Below are 22,333 nucleotides of genomic sequence, written 5' to 3' on the forward strand. Positions count from 1 at the left end.
GGGCCTCTCAGAGCAGATCCAGCTCAACGGAGAGCGTCCGCCGCCGCCGCTGCCTCCTGGTGTAATGGCCTCTGTGCTACACAGCAAATAGTCTGAAACAGGACCACGACGTGTTGACCTTTACGCTGACGGACAGTTTGGAGAAAGGGAAGGGCTGCTCTGTCAGACAAGGAACAAGGAGGACGTGAGTCGAGAGGACGTGTGCGAGTGGCGTCCCGTCGGGGGAGGAGGTCGGATTCGTCGAAGCGTCGCCGCGCTTGTCACATACTCTGTTTAAACTGGTCTTAGAAAAACAGACGCCGGTCAGACAAGCGCGACTACGAGCGCTGGGTCTGGAGCGCACTTTTCTCCTGCGACGCTACGACTCATGTTTAAGTTATGATCGGAGCTCATGGCTTGATGTGGAAGCCGAGGGGAAGTGGTTTTAGTTGAGCAGCTCCAGGTCAATGGAAGTGAATCCATCGCATCAGAACTCAGAGTCCATGTGAAAAGTAATCTAATTTCTGATGACTCCCTTAAGTGGTTACTTTATTATAACATGATTTTTTAATCAAATAAGTGCGATTAGTTACTTTTTACAACTCAATGACTAGTTATATAAACACCATAAGTGTATATCAACAAAATATATAAGTATATTTGTAATAGTACAGAAAGACTATGGCTTTAAAATTCTTAAATACTTTTTTTTTGGGGAGGAAAAAATGTCTTTCTTGACCTCATTTTAACATAAATGTATTTCATTAAAAGGGAAACAAAGAGTATTTTTTGAGCCGAGACATGTAACTATTTCAATAAACCTGACAAAAACTACTTGGAAGAAAAAGGATGTTTTAGATGTAAAAAGCACAAGGTAACCAGGTTCAATATTAATGCAAATCCTTCTTTGAAAGGTTACGCAGAGAGTTTTTAATTTCGTAGTTATTTAAAAAAATGAATGAAAATATTTCAAGAGGATATTTTAGTGTAGTAACATTATAATGAGCTTCTATGTAAGAACAAGAATAAAAAGAAAGCGGTCCGTGTAGTGCGTTTTATCCGAACAAAACTGGTCCAAACTGGTTTGTAGCCAATATGCAATGTAGTTTGACTAGAGAAAGAACAATTTTGTTTCGTTTTTGACAAATTAACAAGCAAATATCGAGGGGAAACTTCACTTTATCTTTTTCAAATGGTTTATCGTAACATCATTTATCGTTACATTAAGTAATGAGAACAAAAAACTTTTTTTTCAATATTGTTATGTGTGGTTAGGCTTTTTTTTTTTCTTCCATCCTAAGTGAGTTCTTAATTTTCATGTCGGAATATTTCCGATAAGTTTCAAGTATTATAGCAGAACGAGGATAATTCCATTCGTTGATGATTTTCTAATTAATGAACTTGTATTTGTCGAACGTATTGTTTTGTCAGTTAAGATACACTTAAGAAAACAGCTTTTACCGTTGACTTGGTGTCAATAAGTTTTAAAAAAAAGTCCCGTCAAATGAGCTCCTTGGCAGAGGTATGATTAGGGAAATGCCATAATATGTCCATCATAACAAAACACATTACTCTGGTTTTATCGTATATTTTACCTGCTCACTCCCTCAAGTGTGTATTTCTGAGTTAAAGACTATAAGGTGCTCCGGGGGCCCGGCAAGGAGAAAACGTTGGCGGAGAGACTCGTGATTTATGATGCATGATGGGTAGAAACCGTAAAGTGTGAACATTTCAGAAACATTCTTGTGATATATGACATGCAGAGCCGACTCACGCCGCTGTCTTCATCCATCCATCAGCGTTGATGTGCTGGTGACGGAGACGATTATATTTGCTCTTTAAAAAGTTCCTCCTTTTCATTGTTCAGCACTTTTTCTTTTTTTTTTAAACATTTTTAATTAAAGGTAAAAGAAATTAAATCAATCTCCTGATACAAAACTCATCGACGTCCACTTGGCTGCTGCTGAGGATTTGAACTTCAGTGTCCAAAGAATTTAATAGTTATAATGAATCAACATTTTTTTTTTTTTGAACAATGAATAAACTCCCAGCTTTGTTTTTTTGTTACGCGTTTAATCGATTCCAAAAGTTCTTTGTGCAATTTAATTTATATAATAGATGTAAAAAAAAAAGTATTTCCATAATTTTCTCTCTGTTCTTCAATTTTAGAGTTTTTGGGTTATTTCATTTTCATGTTTTAACCACGGACAACGTCAAGAATTTGAGCTACTTACCTTAAAGAAATACCTTTTATTTAATGTATATTTTGATTCTAAGTGAATTATCCAAAAAACTATTGTAAATATATTGGAAGCCATTTTGATATATTCAAAAAAAAAAGAAATGTTAAGAAATACTTAAAGTAAGTTTTATAAAGTATATTGCTACGAAACCGTACTTCATAACCGGTGACCCCCTCCGATGTCTCAAACAAAGCCTGTACTTGTACTAATCATGGAATAGGTGTTTGAAATGTCATTATTCTCACCTGCGTCAGTGAAATCAACCCCCAACGGAAGAAAATTGGGTTTTGCAATGTACCACCTTCGCGTACCACGTAAGTCATTTCCGAGATTTTTAATATGTTCACAACTGTACGTCAAATGAATCGGTTCCAGGAATTGTTCAAGTTTTTTTTTTTTAAAGTTCAGCCTTTTTAGCTGCTATCGATCCTGGGATTGAACGCCAGCGTCAGCGGCTGGAACTGGAAAACGGCGACGACGGGTTAAAAAGATCCGAGTCGAGACATCCATCAGCAGAGTCGATCACGTCGAGACGACGTCCACGTCCGGGTTTTTTTTTTTTCTGGCTGTGACTCGTGCTACCGTTGCTAGCGAGGCTACAAACTGCAGCGCGCTTGATTCAAGTGTCCGGATCGTCACTCTGCCGAAACAAATATGAACGTTGCCAAGAGTGGAATCTAATTTGGATTCAGTTTTCACTGCAGGCTTCTGGTAAAACAGTATCTAATTCCGTCTAAGTGAGTAATGACTGTAACTATGCATAACGACGCCTTCCCGACAAGGTCAGTCCGGAGAGTTGCCAGATTCACGCCGAGGTGTCGAGTCCGGCGCTGTGGCGGCACATAAGTAACAGCGGGAGAGAATCCTAAATCCAATAAATCGAACTGTGAATATGAAACGCACGGATGTGCTGTGTTGCAGAATCACAAGGCCGAGCTGCCTACACAGGAAGAAGCTTCAAGTGGTCACGACGGCCCTTTTATTTTCTCCCTTTTTTTTTCCATTTCCCGAGGCAGAAATTGCCTTTAACCTTCATTGCTTTTCGAGGATGGAAACTGGTTTGTGAGGCATTTTTTAAAGAAATTCTCTTTTTGCTCCACATTAACTTAGGATCTTTTTATTATTACGGTCAATTTTAAATTGGAATTAAATATTTACATGGTTCGTAAATAGATGTTGGACTCTAGTGTACTCATCAGTATGTATCTGTTTGTTCAAAACTCTCTTTTAATATTAACACCGAAAATCTGGAGTTTAAATCTTGTTCACCATAACCACACCCACTCTGCTGTGATTGCTCAAACATCAAGGTTTGTCACCACATGTCATCAATCCCTTTAACCTCCACCTCCAAGGGACTCTTTGTATAAACAAAGCGGGGCGTGATTACAGCCGGCTGAAAGAGGAGCGAAGCCATTGTTGCGTCATAATGAACTCCGCTCTCGTAACCTCTCCTTTGACAGTTTTTTGTTTTTATTTATCTTGAAAAGTAGTTAAAATAATTGATTTGGATTATTTAGGTCTGAAAGAAATATATTTACCCTGCAACAGTTGAGTTATAAACACATTTGCTTCATTCATGTTTAATAAAAAATATAAACCTTCAAAATAGCGGAAAAAAAAGTACAACACAAACTGGACACAAATTTCTAATCGTTGTCATATTTTCATGCACTGACCTTCAGATCAAAACATCCAAAGTGAAACATAGACCATTGAAAGGTTTTGTTGAGGTTGCACCATTTTTTTTTTATTCATCTTGTGGAATTCATTTTTGGATCAATCTAATATTTTATTGTTATCCTTGTTTTTTGACTTTATCTTTTTTCGGTTCAGCCCTGCAGCCTCGCTTTCAAGAATTATGAGGAAAATCTCCACATGTCCATGTTCTAAACTGTGAAGAATTAAAATGAATGTTCTACGACACGATCTCTATCAGACATGTTGGTCCGATTCCCGTCTCGTGTCTCAATGTATACGCGAGCGAGACATTTGAATTATTCAGGTCTGTATGTCACCTAATTATCTGTCATGCACTGTTCAGGCGTACTTGACAAACTTTGACACGCTTATCGCCTTCATGCTCGATTATTTCTGCAGATCGAATCTCTTCTCGCGACGGTGCGGAGCAGATGATCATTTCTCTGCTGGTTCGGAAAATTTCGTCTGAATAATAAAGTCGTTCGCTGCTATTTTCTTGACGTGTTTTGAAGTCGCTTTTGTTCTTTTGTAATGAAAAGGCTCGGCTCGAGGAACACATTCTGACTTTTCGGTTAATTAAAAATCAAACTTCATTTGTTTTGATCTTTCAGAACTTGTCGATTGTTAAGAGATTTTTGCCGGACGCGAGCAGGCCATTAGCAAATAATACTTACTTAACCTACTTTTGTTTGACACCCCATGGTGTCTCTGAATCCACACTCCAGATAAGTGGATCCACGAATAACAAGCTTGAGTGTGACTAGTTTTTACCTTACAAGGGTGTTCCTTGTGACTCGTGGTGTGGATTGTCGAGAATCTGGCGTTAGCATACGATCACAGTGTTTGGATTGACGATACAACTTATCGTGATACTGTACTAACGATATATGTGTAGTATTGTCGAGTACTTGACTCTGGTGTTGCAGAATTTACAGACCACACGACTCTTGACAAAGTCGTAACTGCTTTCATTTGTTTTGAAACCAAAATTTGTCCAAACATCAGCTTTAGTCCACTGTATCCTCTCATCCTTAGTCATCACCGGGATTTCATTCTACTTTCAGCTGCAGAGGACGTAAAGACGGAGGTTTAATTGCAATTAAAAAATGATCAAACTATGTATTGCATGTTTTAAATAAGGAATATATTATTTTAATTTATACACACTTTGTTGAAATGTCAAAAAAAAGTGTTATTTGAAAGCAGAATACAAGAAAGATAATGAAAAGAGCATCCATAGAGCAATGTTTAATATTACCACAGTATGGGTAAAACAAATATCTGTGTATCGATATTGTCTTCTAACTGTGACGTTGCATGATTGTTTTTCAGTAGTTGCCGATGTTAAATTATTTTATGAACATAGCAAAAGCTGACACGAGATTTCAACCGTCACACACACACTGACCACAGTTTGTGTTAAAACGTTTGGATCAAATACCACGACTCATAATGTGAAGCTTCATGAAGCCTCATTTCCGAAGCTCACTTGATCACATTGAGACCTTTCTAAAATTTTAAAACCTGCAGCGCCATCTACTGACCTCCGAAAATTACGCTTCGTGAAGCTTCCTCAGCCCATCTCTAAAAAAATTACATTTAGTTTTTACAAATTGAAATAAGAAGAAAAGTAAAAAAGGTACTTTTTAAGTGAGTACGTGGAGTAAAATAAATCCTCTAAACTCTGAGGAGAACATTTGCTGCCATGCGAAGTGATTTCCTTCTCGACGGAGTTGTTTAAAGTCGTACAAGAATCCATAAAGTAGCCTCCTACTCGCCTCCCCTTAGAGGGTTTTCCAAGTCTTCCAATCCGGCTCATCGGAGACCAGGTGAAAAGAGGTTAGATCTCCACGCTGCTGTGGAATCGTCTCCCTCGGTCTGAGGGGATCCAAGCAGGCGGAGATGATTCTGAAGCTAATCGTAAATGACTGCACTTTTTATTTGGTCGCAACACAGACAGCTTGTTGATTCATTCGTCTGGTGATTAAAAAGAAAAAAAAAGATTCCCGAGAATCAGTGAAATGGACCTGAGGGTGTACTCCGCCGATCGATGGACTTCTCAAGGATTTAACATCACTCCATTACGGGTTATAATGAAGGCTTTGAAATCCACCTTCTTCCCCTCTAATTAAAAGCATTGTGTGTGCTCTTGAGCAACGCCGCCGTCCTTCCTCCCGGCATCAAAAGTCTTCATATCTCCAGAGAGCCTTTGTAAAGCAATATGGACGTGATTCGCCAAATCTTTTTTTTTTTTTTTCCGCCTGTTCAAATTCATTCAGGGAAACTGCCTTTTATTTTCCTACCCTTGATTTTGTAAAACGCACTGAGACCGATGTGAGCCGCTAATTTCTGTTCAGCGATGCAAACAGGGCGGCTGGTGAAATAACAAGAGGGGCGGCACGGAGCAGGATTGTTCTGCTTTGATTGTCAGATGGAAAAAAATGGTGTGACACGAATGAGCTCGGGGGTTTGCACTTTGCATTCCCTTTATAGTCCTGCCATTCCATGCAAAAAGGAATTTTGAATGCACTTCCTACATATTTAATACACAACTTGTTTCACAGATGTTTCTCCAGATATTTTCTGCCTCGTAAAAAAAAAAAAAAAAAGGTTCTATTATTTTTTAATCAGGCGACATCTCCTGTTGTCAGGGGAATATTCCGCGAAGTCCATCACGGAAGCTTTGATCTGAGCGTTGACGTATATATGCATGAAAAGAAGTGACGGGGCGGAACGAAGGAAAAGTGCGCTTAAAGGCAACTTGTGTTGTAAATAAATAACAATAAAGGCATGTTATGGTCTGTTGCAAAACTTTCAGCTCTTATAGCAACATCACCACATGATCTAATGTTTCTGTATTGTAGGCCTCGGACCAGCTTTAGGTTGACTTTCTAAAACGTTTTTTTGATAAAGCATAATCCATTACTTTCCAGTGGCACCTCATGATGATGGCGATATATCCCAGTATAAAGTATTCAATCAAAAGCAAAACATCAGAGTTTTTGGGAGTGACGGGCTTAATAAAGCTTCATGATGCTTCATGAGATTATTTTTGTGAGCTAAAGAGTTAGTTGCTCAAAGCCATAGACTAACCTTTTTTGTACCCGGGGCCATTTAAATGTCAGTACGATAGTTTTGGTAGAAAAAAATTAAAATACAAAAAACGGCAAAAAAACTACAATTAAGTGCTTAAAATAACATCTCACCATAACACTGAATCAGCAAGTGATCCATGCATGTTTGATTGTATGCTGACGATGTTGTACTGTATGTGTGTCTCATAAATTTGGAGAATTTGTAGACTTTCTAGACGCTCTTTCTGTCATTCAATCCGTGCTTATTCGCAAGCATTAAATGGAACAATAGTGAAAGGCATCTGAATAGGATCATAAGTGAAAGGTTGGACTCTCTGAGGAAAACGTACTTCGCTCCAGGAGATCTCGTCAGATTCTCTCTTTGTGTTTTACTCATTTTCACAATCCATCTAGTTTTTCTTAATGAAATGCCTTTCAAGCATTAAAAATAGATATAACACGTTCTTTCTTTCTGTGGGGCCAGGTAACAAATGTCTCATGGACCGGTCTGATCTAGTGCCGAAGCTTTAAGAAGGCAAAGTTTTAGCAACACATTTTTGTTTGTCATTTTGGTTTGAAGTTGAAGTCTCATGTTTCAAATGTTGAAGTCTGACTCTCCAAGATGCAGTAAGTCCCTCATCATGACCACGTTTTGAATTTATTACTTTATAAAGTTCTCCCCCGTCTAAAATATTGGCGAACAAGAGGTTACGAGAGAAGAGCCCATTATGACAGAATAATGGCTTCACTCCTCCCCTTGCCAGCTGTAATCATAACTTGCTTTGTTTATACAACGAGTCCCTTGGAGGTGGAGACTTCCAAGGTTGATAATGCGCGGTGAAAAACCTAAATTCCTGACCAATCCTAGAAGAGTGGGCGTGGTTATGTTAAACACAATTTTAGCTCGAGAAAACGCTAGGGTTTTCAGTGGACGGAGCTTAAGCACATTTTCTGATGTGAATTTTTCAATGAAAAGATAGTTTTGTACAAACAGACACATACTGATGACACAATAGAGTCCAACATCTATTTAAGACTCTTTTTTTTTCGGTCAGATGCTCATATGTGAATATAATTGTCTCATTTTAGGGGCGTCATAGCTCAGATGGTAGAGTGGTTGCCGGCAGTCCAAGAGGTTGCAGGTTCAATCCCAGCTACAAGACAAGCTTCTGTCGTTGTGTCCCTGAGCAAGACACTTGCGCCTGATGGCAGACTTGGCGCGTGTGCAGCCTACTCCCATCAGTATTTGTGAATGGCTGTTAAAGCACTTTGTGACCCTGGTCTAGAAAGGCGCTATATAAATAGACATTATTATTATTATTTTCTAACATCTAAATAAATATACCTTTTAAATCATACATTATTTTCCTGACAGGTGAACTCACGGCAACGCCCCGTAGGGCGAGAGAAACGAAATCGCAGACGAAAAAGAAAACGCACAAAAAACATCTACATGGCAATTTATGGCCTTCAGTGTTAGAGTTTAAATTCAACTTTAAAAAAACTGCCAAAATGACTTCCAACAAACAATCAGCGAAAACTGCATCACATTATTTTTGAGCCATTTTCCCAAGGAAACATCTTTTGAGCCAACAAAATGAAAAAAAAAAAAAACCTTCACAAAGGAGTCAAAATTGGAGCAGGCAGAAAAAAAAAAAAACAGCACCTTGTCAAAGCCAAAGTCATGCTTTCCTGGGCCCGTGCTCCTCTATTCTATCAAACTTCTTAATCCTCTTATGCTGGTTAAAGACTGTCTGCTCGCTATGAATAGGCCTACAATATAGTTTTTGGTTTTGCTCAATGGCCATCTATTTTTTTTTCGAAGCGGCTATTCCTCTTATTCTGGAGCCTTCAGGGGAGCACCTTTGAAAGTGTTGAAAGTTCATTATAAGCCTTTTAGTCGAGTGGATCCGGTTTAAGCCGTGAAAGCGCTGGTGGCCACAGCGGGTCGGCTCGGAAGGGTGCCCTACAAAACCGACCAGAGCTTAAATAATCGTTCACTCCAATTTATCCTTTCAAAGCCATGCAAACACTGGATCATTTGAAGGGACGTCATATGTCCGTTTTATTTTGAAGGGAGAACACGCTAAAAGCCCTGAAGTGGCACGCTTGCCTGGAAGTTTCTGAGCCCCCAATAGACCACAGACCCTTTTTTTAATATGATTATATTGTCATCTTAAAAGGCATGTTTTACCTGGAAATGTTGTACCTTTTGTTTTCCATCAGTTTTATCTTGACTTTTAAAGTATATACTTTATTGTATATTGTTTTGATTGTTTAAGCGCTTTGTGACCCTGGTCTGGAAAAGCGCTATACAAATAAAAATGACTTACTTACCCTTGATCTAGGCTTTCCTCAAAAAATGTTTAAAGCACCAAAATATTAAATTTCATTATGAACCTCCTTTCTGAACATTCATGACTCACTAGGACTATTATTCATACTTATCTTCGCTACATATTTTGCTCGGAGAGTCTTTAAGTGTCACATGACCACCAAACTACTAAGAAACAGTTTTTTCATTAAAAAAAATAAATACTGAGACCCTTTGAAGTTACCAGTAACAGTTAACAGTATTTTTGAGACATTGTAGATGCATTTTTCAGACCGAAGGGGGAGGAAGTTCTTTCTTTTAATCCTACATACTGGGAATTTAATGGTCATGAAATCGCACTTTGCTTTATTTTCATGCTGTTTTCTCAACACTTTGTATTTTCCACCAGAGTGTCCTGCTGATTTCTCGACGTCACAGTGTGCATCTTCTAACAAATCCATCTCAATCCTGCCTTTTCCTTTTGTGTGCAGTTGATACAGACTTTTTTTTTCTTGAGTCTTTTAATATTAAGGTCAAGGTGACCTGAAGGACAACAGGAGGGATACCACAAACACAAATCAAACCAGACTTTGCAAAGAAAAGTCTATAATGTGTTAGTTGTTAATAGCACTATACTTAGATTGAGGCAGTGCCTCACCGCTCAATGAGCAATCGGTCACAAACTGCGTTGATACATGCAATTGACGTGCGCTGGTTGTCGTTTCTCTGAGAGTCGCCAATATAATGGTCACAGATACGTTTATTTGCCTTGATTTTCCACAGTCTGGCTGATGACTTTAACAATTAAAGTTTAACGTTTGTCAGGGTCTTATTTAGTTTTGCTAGTTGGAAATACAACTGAAGTGAATAAGCAAAGTTAGAGGCGCACACTAATGAGCCTCATCAAACTACGACACATCTCCATTGAGACGAAGAGACTTTTAAAACTAAAGGAAATAAGGTTGACTTTTAAAACAAAGTAATTGCGGTTTGTGTGGCGAAGGAAAGTCACTAGTAACAGCTAAAATTAAGAAACTGTTTTATTTTCAATCGTATAAAAAAGGGTTAAGACAAAGAAAAATACAATAGAATATTTAATAATATTTTGGCCTTATTAAAATATTATTTGTTTTTCTCACGCTTTTATTGACCCATTTAATACTTAAAATTGATCTTTTCACCATAATAAACATTGTTCCTGTTTGCTTAAATCTAGCCAATCAGAGAAAGGCCTGACGCAACATTAACCAATCAGAAGCAACAAAAGGCGGGTCTATCTTTAATTGCTCTGGATTTTTCACTCTTGAGCCAAACTTAAATGTGGAGAGTTCTCGCTAAACGTTATGGTAAATTCCCCAAAGCCATTTAATAGGAGTAAATAAATGCCTGGCTTTTAAAATTAAGAGCATTGAATCAGTTGCGTCTTCCTAGTAATCCTTTACTATCACGGTCGTACTCTATACTGTTTAAATACACATTTTCTAATCCTTTTTAAATTATTTATTAGTTCATTTATCTGTTTCTATATCCATTGATTGTTTAAAAATCATTTAGATTTTCAGCCAATAGAAATGTCTCAGATCATTAAATATGGCAGGTTAAATATTTTGAATATGTAACTTTAATAACTTGATAATGAAAACATAATATTTCAGCCATGACTCTTATGTCAATATCAAAGATGACAGGTTTATGAAGCTATAAATCAATATTCATCCACAATCGATGACTGCCATAGATCTAAAGGATGTAAACTAATATCCCACAACAATTCAACATTTCGGTAGGTCCGTACAGAAAAGCAATGAAGGATTGAATTAATTTATTCTCACATGCAACATCGCTGTCTCTTTTTTCTTGCACTCACTTAAAATGAGCTCCATATACAAACTTTGAACAGAACTCTTTTTACTTTTATCATTATTTAAAGTTTGTTTTTTTTCACCAAAAACTATTTCTTCTGCCAGATACTGTTTTTTATCTCCTGAACCCAGGTAGTGATTTATTTTGTTCTCCGAGTCTTAGTATTTTCTGTATCTCCAAGTTTATAGCACCAGTTTCTGCCAAACTTTCTTAAAAAAAAACAATAAAGGTTTTGAGTTGTTTGCTGACTAATGACCAATGTGGGCAACCTGCAGGATTGATGACTCAGTGTGACAATCCTCAATGCCTTGACCAATCACTGCAGGGTAGGCTTGGTTAAAGTAAATTAAAATTAATCGGCGCACATTTTGCAATGTGAATATATTTCAACGAAAAGAGCGTTTTGTTCAAACAGACACACACTAATGATACAATATCTATTTAGGACACACTTAAATCAACACATTTTTGACCTTTACATTGTTTTCCTTTTATATCTTTTATTTAAATTGTGTTCAAGTTGCTAAATGGTTGATTAGAAAGTGTCTTTGTGTTGTTTGCACATGTAGTCATGAGTTCAGGCTTTTATATTTAAACATTAGGATTCCACAAACATTTCTTGCACCACTTACCGGTCTAACGTGCACATTATTCTCACAGGCTGACCTCCAGATAAAAAACATAAAAATAAAACAGTGTGACCGGTAAAAATAAAAAACATTAAGTGCATGAAAAATTCATCACTCCATAACATTATATCAGCAAGAAGCCCGGACTGGCCTCTCTGCAACAAGATGCAACAATAGAGAGATTTTTATTTTGCATTTTCATTAGATTACAGGTCTATTTTTAGAGTGTAATTCTTACTCTGTTACTGTCTGGAATGGTTTTTATTTTGGAAAATAAAGGCCAGATTTTTTCCAGAGTTTAATACTTTAAACTGATCAGACCCCTTTTAAGAGTTTTGGTTCATTACAAAGATACAAAGACAGCGACTGTCTTGAGGGTTTGTAGATTCAATCCTTCAATTTTTTTCTTGGGAACAAAGCCCTTTAACAATCAAAAACAATACACAGCTAAAATATATATACTTGAAAAGATCAAGACACATAACACAAACACAGCAGTCTTAAGATGTTTCTTGAAGGAGTCAGTAGATCATCAAACACAGAGAGAGAGGAAGATCGTTCCAAAGCTTAGGAGCAACAGCCTGGAAGGGTTTCTCTCCTCTGGAGTTTTGAGGATCGGGGAAATGTGAGTTCTTCTACTAGAGAAGGTCAGAATTCTCGCTGCATAGTTTTGTATTAACTGCAGGCAAGACAGATCCTTCTTGTTTAAACACCAAAATAAACTGTTACAATAGTCCAAACGAGAAGACACAAATGAATGGATTATAAGCCCCAGATCATGTTGTGACATAATTTTCCTAAATTTAGAGATTTTTCCAAGTTGAAGGAAACTGTTTCTGGTCAGTTTTCTGCAGTGTTGTACTAAAGACGCGTCTTTGTCAAATACAACACCCAGGTTTCTCAGGCTCAGTTTGACAGACTGACCTAAGTCACCCAAGTACTGACTCAATAGATGGCGGTCCCCGCACTGTTTTCCTTTTTTTTTTAACAACTTTCAAGTGATTTTTGTTTCAAGAAGCTTCATTGGACCATCACTAGTTATCAGTCTTGGGCATTGTTATGTTATTGATTGTCTTTTACATGTTTAAAAAATACTATGAAACAATTTTGTTTATAAAATGAAGGTCAAAAGTTAATTTTATGCTACTTTGAATCTAAACTCGTCTCATGTAACGTTTATTTTTTCAAAAATGATAAATAAACATTTCCACACTTAAGTGTCTAACTGCCCAGAGCTACAGTTAGTACGCAGTGTAATAATTGAAATAGAGTGATTTTTGAGTTTCATGAATCGGACAACATATTATTGCCAGTGTTGTGAACCCAAGACGGGAAGTTGAGAGTTACATTTAAGGGAAACGTTGATGTTGAAAAAAAAAATCAATACAGTTGCTTAGCCAAGTACATAAATCAATATACTTATTTTTGTCATATTTCAGCTCTTATAGTGGATCAGCATTCGTCCAGATGGGAAAACTTTATTTAAAAACCGCAAAAAACAAAAGTTCAACTTCAAAATAGCTAAGATTCATCTTAAAATGCTTTGGATTTAAATTATTTTTAAACATGAATACTGTGTAATCTGTATTAAAGAAATAGAATGTCGGTTCAAAATAACAAAATGTCAAAAGTGCTTTTGGGGGACGTCAGAAATATTTCAGCAACATTTTTTTGTCTCAAGAAAACTTTTAGAATTAATTCTCGATGCGCCGTTTTCTGTCAGATTGTATTGCGGAGCCATCCAGGTGGTCCATGTGCTGCCACAACCTGTCCGCAATCCTTAACCTGCTCAGGAAACACCGGGAACACATGGGGCAGTCACCTTGTCCCTTCTACTTAGCGGTGACGGCTGAGGGGGAAGAAGGTGTTCATTGCTTGTTGCACACTCAATTGAGCTTCTTATACAGGAGCCAGGACGACGAGACAAACTCGTTCATCCAGCGACGTGTCGTTGTTGTGTTGCAAATGATGGAGGGAATAATTGAACGTCCCAATGTCGAGGCTCCAAGATGGAATTCAGACGAGCAGTATGGAGGGATTTGGATGTTTTTAAGTTTGTCTTTTTGGACGAAGATAATAACAAGATTCTGAGCCCCAGTCGCTACATAAATAAAATGAACAAACATTTTTGTAAGTAAGTAAGTAATATTAAGTAAGTAAGTAATATTTATTTATATAGCGCTTTTCTAGACCAGGGTCAGAAAGCGCTTAAACAATCAAAACAATATTCAAAAAAGTATATACTTTAAAGATCAAGATAATACTGAGAACAACACAGGAGTTCCAGAAAATCAAGGAAAAGCCTGAACAAATAGAAACGTCTTAAGATGTTTCTTAAAGGAGTCAGTAGATCCATCAAGCGCAAAGAGAGAGGAAGATCGTTCCAAAGCTTAGGAGCAACAACCTGAAAAGATTTCTCTCCTCTGGTCCTGAGCCGTGTGCGTGGAACCATAAGTAGATTCTGATCCACAGACCTCAGAGCCCGAGCTGGGGTGTAAGGCTGGATCAGATCAGTGATGTAAGGAGGAGTCTGACCATGAATAGATCTGAAAGTAAGAACCAGAATTTTAAAGTTGATCCTGAAAGAAACTGGAAGCCAGTGAAGAGTTTTAAGGATCGGAGAGATGTGAGTTCTTCTACTTGAGCAGGTTAGAGTGTGTTTGTCTATAACTCTAAAGAGGAACAGATTACTGTGAAAATAATCCCAACTCTGAGTCGACATGAGGGCGAGTAGAAAATAAGTGAATTGTGGGTGAACTATCCCTTTAAGAGCGAGCGTGTATTAGCAGTTGATGCCTCGTATCATCCACACTGTAATGTAACATTGACTTCTAACCTTCAAACGGATCCCTCTCGCCTTCTCCTCACTGACATTTCTTCTTCTTTCTATCCCTCACTCCATTACCTCAGGACCTTCTTCTTACACAAAGCTCATCTTCAAACACGAGGTCTTCAAAGCGTGTGTGTGTCGGTGAAAGACGCGACTCCTCGGCCACGACATGAACCTCTCTTAGGTCCGGATTTGTCTCTGATGGCAACAGTGGTGAGAACTGCTGAAGGCCTGTCCTGCAGGACAGCACCTTTGTGAAGGAGCCAGGTATCGATCCGAGTGGAGGAGAGAAGAGAACTTCACTGTAAACCCATCCCACCCTCCGGGAACTGAACAAGTTCTTTTTTCCAATAAGACTTGGAGAGAAATCCTGATTCTTGACTTCAAGTGTGTTGAATATGGAATTCTGTTATTACCAAGTTATTAGCAAGATAAAGACAACTGACTTCAAGTTGTGTGGATGCTGAAGGTAATGAGATCCTGTTTTTCTCTTTACGTCTTATTATTATTTTACAAATGTCTTAAATATCTTATTTTAACCATTCAAACTGTTTTCAATTTAGCTCGTTCTTCAACTTCATTGTCCTCATCATCCTTATCCTCATCAACATCATCATCATCATCATCATCATTAACATCATCATCATCATCATCATTAACATCTTCATCATCATCATTAACATCTTCATCATCATCATCATCATCATCATCATCATCATCATCATCATTAACATCTTCATCATCATCCTCCTCATTACTATCATTATCTTCATCATCGTCCTCTACATCATTAACATCATCATTCTCCTCATTACTATCATTATCTTCATCATCATCATCCTTATCATCATAATCATCATCATCATCATCATCCTCTTGATCTACATAATCATCATCATCATCACCCTTTTCATCATTTTCATCATTATCATTATCATCATCATCCTCTCAATCTACATAATCACCTTCATCATCTTCATCATCATCACCCTTTTCATCGTCTTCATCATTATCATCATCATCATCATCATCATCATCCTCTTTATCTTCATCTTCATCATCATCATCACCCTTTTCATCATTATCCTCTTTATCTTCATCTTCATCCTCATCATCATCCTCTTTATCTTCATCTTCATCTTCATCATCATCATCACCCTTTTCATCATCATCCTCTTTATCTTCATCTTCATCCTCATCATCATCCTCTTGACTTTCATCCTCATCATCATCCTCTTTATCTTCACCTTCATCATCATCACCTTTTTCATCATCATCATCATCCTCTTGATCTTAATCATCATCTTCATCATCATCACACTTTTTATCATCATCATCATCATCATCATACTCTTGATCTTCATCATCATCCTCATCTTCATCTTCATCTTCATCTTCATCTTCATCTTCATCATCTTCATCTTCATCTTCATCTTCATCTTCATCTTCATCCTCATTATCATCATCCTCTTCATCTTTCTCATCATCATCTTTATCTTTATATTGTACTTTTAATTCTACCACTACTTTAGTTTTTTTTCTCCTGTCTCCCTCATTTTCCTCTTCTTTTTGTCTTCCTCTTCTCAACTTGTTTCATTATTTGTTAGTATAAGTTCTTCACATGTGTCATTTTCATTCATGCCATCATTTGAACTTTTTCACTAATTTTTACTTGGAATACTAATACATGACTTTTAAGCATATAAGTTTACAGATTCAGCATTCACGCTGCATTGTCTTCTGGAAATGCACATTTTCTACTTCATGATTCATAAAGACACCACTATTAGTATGACCTCCGAAGAGTTTCTACCAAAAAAGCGTCATTGTTAATTGTCATTGGCTCTATTTTAAATCTGATTTAAGAAACTATTCCCAGGTTATAGGACACGGTAAAAAAGGTCTGTTATATGTAAAAACATATGTAGTAAAACAAATAATTATGATTCTGCATTTCATGAAATATTTGTCAAGTTAGTATTATTAAGATAATAGTTTTTTGAAAACCTCACCTTTTTTAACACAGGGCTCGCCTCAACAATCTCTTCTTTTAAAGATGTTGCTTTGAGGTCGTATTTCCAACAATGAGGAGACCCAGGAAATGTATCTCCAGCTTGGTCCTCGATGGATGGACTTTTAAAAAAATTAATATAGTGTGTACTTATGTCCGAAGACGACTAATTATAGTGTTTTCTGAAGGACTTCACGTGGAGAGGACGACACGGGACGGGAGGGAACCTCGGGGTTAAATCGAGCGGAAGCTAGTTTGACTCTATTGCTTCGGGCCGTGTTTGCAACCCAGTTCTCTGCTCGTTCCTTTGCTATTCAACCTTCAGGGAGTCGTAGATTATTCATGTCCCCCATGATAATCTGTCACTTGTTTGTACATACGTGCTGTGCAGCACATCCCAGTACAGTATTTTTTTTTTCTTTTGTCGCTGGGAACAGATGTATTTAAAAAGGATGTCTGTTTGTTAAACCGATAAAAATAAAAATGCCCCCTTCCAAGTTGCACCTTACAGTTTCACACAGAGAGATGAAAGAGTCAAAAAGTTCATTGATATTTTTCCTTTGTTTTCTTTTGTGACTCTTTTTCTTCCTCGCTGTTTTCCATTGCTACGTTCTGTTCCTCGGTTCCACTCTTTAACCTGGTCTCAAACATCTCTGGTCCACAATTTTTGAGTCTTGAACAGCGACTTTATCTAATGGATAGTGATGGACTGATGACACTTCATAATTATAGGACGAATAAAATAATGTTTTTGTTGCATTGATATTTTAACACTTTATCGATTTAATCTGATTTTTAGGCTTTTACCCAAGTTTTTTATGTTTTATATATAATTTTAAAATAATAATAATTATAATAATTTGATAACTGTCATTTACAATTAACATATATTATGCATCTCATTCGCTTATTTCTGTGTTGCAATTAAACTTCCAGCAGTCATTATCTCCTCTGTAACTTAATGAATCAATGAAACCCTGTGAGATCCTGGCGATGACTGGGGACGAGAGGATACAGTCGACTCCAGCAGCTTTTAAAGCTGATGTTTGGACATATTTTGGTTTCAAAACAAATGAAAGCAGTTACGACTTCGTCAAGAGTCATGTGTTCTGTAAATTCTGCAACACCATACTAATAATAATAATACTACAAATATATACTTGTTACTACAGAAATACTATATGTCACATCGTTGCTCCCGTATCGTGATACGTGTCTTACCATCACATGCTTGCAACAATGGCATGAATGGGTTTGTAGAAGATAATCCACTGATGGACAATACAAAGTGCAACACGGATTTTCTCAGACTTTTCTGCGTTTTTTTCTTGAAAGGCTCAAAGGAAACATATGCACCTGCTTAGGTAAAGATGATGGCAAACTGATGATCGCGAGGGGAAGATTACTGACGTGGCACATTTGGACGTGCGTGGATCAATCAGAATAGGTGCTGAGGTCAGTGTAAGAGCCGTCTGGATTATGTATTTATTTCTCACACAACACGGCCCATTTATCCTGTTTCAGGCGGGGAGGCATCGACAACCTCTTGGCTGCCAGATCTTTTCATCATTCTTTAACACTTGACACTAATGAAGGTCACACAGCGAGAGATCAACGAGCATGCATTGAACTGTTGAGAGGATAAGAGCATGTGTGGATCCAACATCGTCGCAACACGCATTATCATCCGCCACGGATCTGGGAGCCATTAAAGTCGCTGACAAATCCCTCCGAACCCTCCCTCATTTCCTGAAAACCCAAATGCATTTAGAACAGGTAGCCCGGTGTTGAAGGGTCGTGGTATCAAAGCAATAAGGTTTGAACCGAGGTCAAATCCAGTTTGAGTCTCGTATGTATTTATGTGTTTGTCCAATTAGGCATTACATAGTTATGGTCTGAAGAAATAACCCTTGATCACTGTTTGGGCAGATGGTCTCGGCGAAATGATCCCATTTCCACAATTTACCGGGCTTTTGAAGAAGCCTCTGAGAACTAGTGCTGCAAATGACCCTCTGTGTGTGTGTGTGTGGACTTTCTCCTTCAGGCTCCTATACTGTCCAATCCTGCAATGATTAGATTCTTTGTCCCTTGAGAGGTTTGCTATCTGCCTCTTAGCAACCTAAAGTGACCGGTAAAGATTTAGCACGTTGGTCTCCAATCCCTAGACAGAGATACTTGTCCGTGAGGCGTTTGTAACCATGCGTCAGGGAGAGAGGACAATATTTTAGTCAAGATTTTTTTTATGAGCGTTTTTGGAAAAAACAACTGGAATTTCTCACGCGTGACATTTGCCTTTTTGACTTATGACATTTTAAAACGCTAGTCTGGGACGAGTGATTTGTGTTACATAAGTTATGATGCAGATGATATTGTTTCATAACTGGCACACATAAGGGCCGGCCATTAAAAAAAAATCACTAATAAAATAAATAAAGATAGAGTGAGATTTAATTACAATTACATAATTACATTTTTTTTAAATATTCCTGATCGAATATAATGAGTTGAAAGGTGATGTTTTGGTCCGTATCGATCTCACTCTTAATGACAGCTATAGCATAAACCAGTTATCGTTATCACATGACTAAGATGATTAAAATAATATAATTTAATTATGAATTCCTCCAAAATAATCTAATCTTATATTGTTATGTTTTTTGGGGGTTAATAGTGGTTGCCAACCTCTAGTCCAGTACCAGACTGTAGGATTTTTTTTTTAAACAATTTATGTTCTATTGACTATGACTAGGGCTGTATATTGGCAAGAATCGGGCGATACAATACATATCACGATACAGGAATTGGGACATATTACGATATATTGCGGTCCAGTTGAAACAACGATATGTTGTTTCTTTTAAGAAACAATGATTTTTTTGCTTTTTACAAACAAGAAATTAGCAAATACTTTCTCTACTCTAATGTGAACGTGATTCTCAAAATATTACCAAAAAAATGATATATTAACAATGAAGTGCATTAACAGTCGCAAACAACCTGGGATCAACATGCGATATAAAATATCTGTTAGTGTTGACTTTTTAACTTTAAACTTCATTTTAAAGCCAAAATGCGTCCAAACATCAGCTTTAAAAGCTGCTGATGTATCCTTTCTTTTTCGGTGATTGCTGCCATTTCGCTGGTTTTGTCCGTTACTTTGCCACGAGGAAATGACGAAGGTTGCCTACTCCTGGCCGGAGGTTTAATTGCAGCACATAAATTAATAAACGTTGTGAATTTGTGTTTGTAAAATAAAACATAAAATTATAATTGTCTTTTATACTCACACTATTGAAATATAAACAATAAAATAACATATAATTGAAATAAATATTATTTCAAAGGTAATTTCTGTTTTTATTATCGATACAGTGCTATTGAATATTGTTAGTATCTGGAATAAAAAATATTTCCATATATCGTGATATTTTCTTACATCCCTAATATGTCTGAAAGGTGTTTTGTTTCTAAAAAAAAAGATCTATGCGTTGATCGTAACTTATAATAATAATTATTAACAATTATTTATTATTTTTAACAAGACATTTATTGGTTCAAATGAGCACAAAAGGTTTAAACCCCTGATTTCCAGTTGAGTCCATGTTACTGTATATCATGAATTTGAAGGTATTTTCATTTATTTACCAAACGTTCCTTTCAAATCCTAAAGTAAACTAAAATAAGATTTTTTTTTTAGTTTTTTTCAATTCAATCACAACTTGACTCAGTCTACCTCTTGTGCTCATTAAATGTAGATAAAATTCAGGAGAATTATTGAACGTGTATATCAGGGTGCTGCTCAAGCTTTCAGGAAATTGGCTGAAATCTGGCTGGGTCGCGCAGGGTGAAGTTTTATTTCACAGATAACTTAAGAAGTTCCACTATTGCTCGTCGTATTTCATACGACGAGGGTCTTGGCTTTGAATACTGCAGCTGTACTTAAAAAAAAAAACGTGTGACTTTGACAAAGTTGCTTTGAACAGGGTGTCCTTTTAGATAATTAGAAGCACTGTCATGAATGAACATGCTCTTTGTATCCCTCCATGAATATGTACGATCATTAATACAAACGTTTCTGAGGCCCTTTTTTCTTTAAAGTTACCATGACGACTTGCAAGAATCTCCAGAGGGACGAGAGGGCGGGACTGTCAGGGCAGGCAGGACGTGATAAGAACATGGGAGAGGTGAAGGATATTTTTTTTGGATGGTATGGGTTGGGGGGGGGGGGGAGGCAATGCTGAGTTAAAAAAAAAAAACAAGTTCATCGAGCGTCTGCTTGAGGCTGGCTGCAAAAAGACAGAATGTCACAGCCGGCCAAACTTGTTTTTCTTTTTCATTGAGTCTGGCTAAACTGGAAGATTGTATTTTTCTAAAATGGTTTAAAATTGTTGTTCAGGAAACAAAAGGTGACATCACAAAAGCATGAACTACAACAAGCGGGAAACTTCCATGATTTTGGTATTTATCCGTTTTTTTTGTAGCTTTTAGAAACTCAGAAACTCTACACATGCTTCTGTAAATTCAAGAATGCACTAAAAGGATGTTTGTCCCTTTAATAATTTAACAATTTAATTCATATTGTGCTTTGTTATCCAAACAATAAGAGGATGCCTTCGAAAAACATGATTTGAACATAACGAAAAAAAAATGAATCACATTTAGTTTAAATTATTTGACAATGAGAAAGTTTTTAATCCAGATTTTGTGTCATGATCGTGAATACACACATTATTTTTTTTAAATCATGTGTATAAACATTTTAATACTAAAACATGAGAAAATAGGCTTATAATGAAATATATTTCCTGACGGAGGTTTTCTCAGTAATATGAGAGATGTTCTTGTCAGCAGGTGTGATTTTGGACTGTGAGATCAATCGTCCTGTGACTCCAGTGTTCATTTATTTTGCCTCTGGTTTCACTTTAAACATTTACGCTTCACCTGGTATAAGTTCTATAGAGGAAAAGTTAACTTGATCTTTCACCCATCCGTGCGCTTTGACTGTCAAAACTACACAATTATCATAAGAAAACTCCACTTCACTCAAACTGATTTCGATCTCCACTTCTCCGTATGTTCGGGACGTAGATACGAAGTAGTTCATTAAAAGTATCAAAAGACACACATAGGCTTTTATCGCTCAAGGCCCGGATTCACCACATGGTGTACAGAGGTCTGCAACTGGCATGAAGTCCTTCCCTCAATTCTTTCCTCCACATGCAGCGAAGAAAACACCAGCAGTTATAAAATTTAAACATTGTAAGTGGTTGGAAAATATGATGAACTACTAATATAGCCTCAGCAAATTCCCACCATGAGGCAATTTTTTTTCACTGTCTTTCAGTGCTGCTGAACAGGCAGAAAAAGTATAGAAATATTTTTTCTGGATGAACCTATATCGTGGACAAATGACTACTAATAAGGAAAAAGGCAGATTTCATGATAACTGCTCTTTGCTTGGAGGGAACGGGAAACATAAAAAACACAGAAAGAATCGTCAAAATAAACTAAAAGAGCCTTGGATAGCTATTGGGACAAATCCTTGCGAAAAATACTCAAGGTGGTAATTAAGCACTCGAGTATGAAAAGAACATCTTTTCACATTTTCTTTGCCTTTTGAAATATTTCGGACTCTTTGCTACAGTCTCTCCTGATCCTGGTCAGTGTCATCCCACTGATACTGTAAAGG

The sequence above is a fragment of the Callionymus lyra genome, chromosome 1, assembly GCF_982586985.1.
Source record: "Callionymus lyra chromosome 1, fCalLyr1.hap1.1, whole genome shotgun sequence".
In the NCBI taxonomy this organism is placed as follows: domain Eukaryota; kingdom Metazoa; phylum Chordata; class Actinopteri; order Syngnathiformes; family Callionymidae; genus Callionymus; species Callionymus lyra.